We start from the raw sequence: 3,836 nt of genomic DNA, 5'->3' as shown, positions 1-3,836 counted from the left end.
CCGGTCGTGTCGGAGCTGCTGACTGTGTTCGTGGAGCCAGCAGGGCAGGTCCCCTGCCTCCATCTGTGTCCTTCCCTCCCACTCGCATTCCCGCCTCACCTGCGAGACCGTGAGGTCCGCACAGGTGCAATGGAAGAGAACTTGTGCCTCAGAAGAGACTTCAGATGGGGACCAAGTCCCTGGACATGACATCCACGAGAGGAAGCCACTGCTCTTGTGGTGATGGCTTTTGGTAGCAGCATCAAGTCAAATGATTTATGTATTGAGATAATGAAACTATATCAAGTGTAACAGCTCTTTTAGAATTTGTCTAGCAGGTCTTCCAGTCCTTACCAGAAGGTCCCCCCAACCCCCCGAAAAAAAAAAAAGAAAAAAAAAAAAAGAAACTATATCACCCTGCTTTCATTTAAAGGCTGCTACTTGGGTTAATGATAACCCCAATCTAGTAGGTAGGACTAAGAGTATTCAGTATTGACCAACTGTTAAGACAAGAGTGGATGGTAAGTGCTGTGAGGAATAATCGTGAGATTGGGTAAAAGAAAGTCACTCTGTTTAATTCTAATCTAAACAATCGATGTGTTAAATCTTAACAGTTTATTCAAATCAACACTCATATAAATAGGGTTGAGCTCACAGATTTAGACCATTTCCTGAATTCTAGAGAGTTTCACGTAAGCGTTTGTGGCCAGAGGTAGGGAGATGGGGGTAACATTTTGCCCTCTGCAGGACTTTTGTCTCGAATAGCACCACAAGTCTGTTGGTGGTGTCTGGAAGTCAAAGTGGAACTGTGTTGCTTGTGCACATCTAGTTCCTGAATTGCAAGAGACTACTGATTTTTATTGCTGTTTTTTTTTTCTTTTCCACTGACAGATCCAATATTCAATAGGCTTTATCAAGTATGCCTGTGTGTGTGTTCATGTTATTAGTTAAACTAATATTTACCACTCACCCTTCCAAACACTTCACATGTATTGACTTATTTAATTCTTGGAATGGTCCATGAGGAAGTCATTATCATTATTTTATTTTAAGATAAGAAAACAGAAGTAGAGGGAGGGGGTCACATAGCTTGTGGGTGGCTGGGGCAAGGGTGCCCCAAGCTGTCTGGCTCCAGCATCTACACTCAACCTCTGAGCTCTGCAGCCTCTGGTGCACAGAGGCCACTGGGTAGAGTTCATATCTGGTCCATCTAAATACGTTCTTTCGGGGAAATGATGGAAATGAGAGGCAGACAACATTCAGACATTGATAGCATGCCATCCACACACATCACATTGAGGCACAGTGTGCTTACTCCAGCGTTTGAAATCTACTTATAGGATTATTAAGAATGGTCAAAATAGAGGTCACTCCTAAAAACAAAACCTCTACGACTGGAGGAACAGGATTCATCACAACTCCTGCTGTGCTCTCCGAACAGGGACAGGGACGAAGGAGCCTTGGTGCTGCTGAGGGCTGGGGCCCAGGCTGTCCCATTTCCCCTGCTGTGGCCCGACTTCCTTCCCTGACTGAGAATGAAACGCTTGTCTCTAGTTGGGATCTAAACATTTTGGAGTCTTTTGATATTTGTTCAAATTCAGCCAGTCATTATTGACATTTTCCTGGAAATTTGCACAATATTCTTTCGTTTGTTTTAACACTGGGATGCATTCCAAATGAGAAGGCTCATTGTGTGTGTGTGTGTGTTTTAATTATTTCTGAATTTTCCCTCTCCATTTTTAGTTGAATAAATATGGAGAGAAAGAGATGAAAGAATATAGAATCTAGAAAAATGACATGTATATATTTACCCTGCCTAAGCTGACAAATCGAGCCTCCTGAATTCAGCATGCGCCTGACTTCGGGTTTTCTCTGGAAGGCATGTAAGAACAAGAAACAAAGGGCATTAAACAACAATGACTAATATAAACACATGACCACCTTCTAAAATAAGGGCTGGTTATATTGTACTGGGTGAGAGTTCTGACAAGCCCAGACACCGGGCAGCAGGAATTCTCTGTCCGTTTAGAAGCACTGTCCTATCTGTACCTTCTGTGAAGAAGGGTTCTGCTGCAGCACACTGGCTGAAGATTTGAGGATGCAAAGTACATGTGGGGGAAAGAGGAAGAGTCATCTTGAGAGAGTTTGGCACTCAGAATGGATTAGACTGGAGCCCAGGAACTGCTACACAAGATCTCCCTTTACCTGATATCAGGTGACCTTCACTGTCTTCATGACAATGGGCTGTAGAAATTGCATCACACCCAGAGGGTGCAGGTGGAATTTTCCTAGGATGCTGCAGAGCAGGAGAAGTGTGGGGGATTCAGTAATATTGTGAGGTTTCAGTAATAGTGAAGGCACTTCCCATAGTGTCTCTTTGCCAAGATTGCCGATATCATATGCTCAACAAGAGCCCACCAACCATCCATATGCATTGTACAAATGAAGAACCTGGGGTGGCTAACATGAAGTATGAAAAAACATTTAACTCAATAGAAATCAAAGAAAGGCAAATAAAAATCTTTTTTTTTTTTTTTTTTGAGACAGAGTCTCACTTTGTTGTCCAGGCTAGAGTGAGTGCCGTGGCGTCAGCCTAGCTCACAGCAACCTCAAACTCCTGGGCTTGAGTGATCCTTCTGCCTCAGCCTCCCGAGTAGCTGGGACTACAGGCATGCGCCACCATGCCCGGCTAATTTTTTCTATATATATCAGTTGGCCAATTAATTTCTTTCTATTTATAGTAGAGACGGGGTCTCGCTCTTGCTCAGGCTGGTTTTGAACTCCTGACCTTGAGCAATCCGCCCGCCTCGGCCTCCCAAGAGCTAGGATTACAGGCGTGAGCCACAGCGCCCGGCCGGCAAATAAAAATCTTAAGTACTTTTCTACTCACTAATTTGGCAGAGATAAAAAAAGGAAGATATCAGTCAGTATCTGTAAGGCATCAAGAAATGGCAGATCTGGCCAGGTGTGGTGGCTCACGCCTATAATCCTAACACTCTGGGAGGCCAAGGTGGGAGGATTGCTTGAGCTCAGGAGGTCGAGCAAGAGCAAGAGTGAGACCAGCCTGAGCAAGAGTGAGACCCTGTTTCTACTAAAAATAGAAAAAATTAGCCGGGTGTGGTGGTGCATACTGTAGTCCCACCTAGCTGAGAGGCTGAGGCAGGAGGGTCATGTAAGCCCAGTAGTTTGAGGTTGCTGTGAGCTAGGCTGATGCCACGGCACTCACCCAGGCAACAGAGTGAGACTCTGTCAAAAAAAAAAAAAGAAGAAGAAGAAATGGCAGATCACACCAGTGTGGTAACACTGTAAACTGGTATGATCTGTCATTCACTGTCTTCTCAGGAAGCTTGCTATGTAAATATGGATAACAGTATATCAAAATATAACTTTTTCTTTTTTTTTTTTACTGCTCAGGAATTGCAAATGGAAACAATTTAAGTGTCTTCATAGTAAGAAAATTGTACAATAAATTATGGTATATCCATACAGTAAAATTCCCTGTAGCTATTAAAAAGGATGGTACAGATAAATGAATATTAAAAATGCAAAGGATACTCAGGATGCACTTGTGGTAGGTAGAATAATAACCCCTCAGAGGTGTCCACATCTCTTCCTGGAACATGGGAATATGTTGTGTTACATGGCAAAGTGGAATTAAGGGTTCAGATGGAATTAAAGTTGCTTATCAATTGACTGTGAAAGTGAGAGATTATTCTGGAGTATCTGGGTAGGCTCAGTGTAATCACAAGGGTGTTTATAAGTGTAAGAGAGAGATGGGAGAATTTGACTCAGAGTGATGCAAGGTGAGAACAACTTGATTGACTATTGCTGGCTTTGAAGATGGAAGTGGCTACAAG

At 43.2% G+C, this 3,836-nt stretch overlaps 1 non-coding gene across 1 annotated transcript; it reads left to right on the top strand.

Annotated features, from left to right (window-relative positions):
- Positions 1-283: 283 nt before the first annotated feature.
- LOC142861774 (U7 small nuclear RNA) lies at positions 284-345 on the top strand. The gene has a single exon (XR_012912925.1). It is a non-coding gene; the product is annotated as a U7 small nuclear RNA (small nuclear RNA).
- Positions 346-3,836: the final 3,491 nt, after the last annotated feature.

The sequence above is a fragment of the Microcebus murinus genome, chromosome 17 (assembly GCF_040939455.1).
Source record: "Microcebus murinus isolate Inina chromosome 17, M.murinus_Inina_mat1.0, whole genome shotgun sequence".
NCBI lineage: Eukaryota > Metazoa > Chordata > Mammalia > Primates > Cheirogaleidae > Microcebus > Microcebus murinus.
This window is presented reverse-complemented; position numbering and strand designations above follow the sequence as displayed.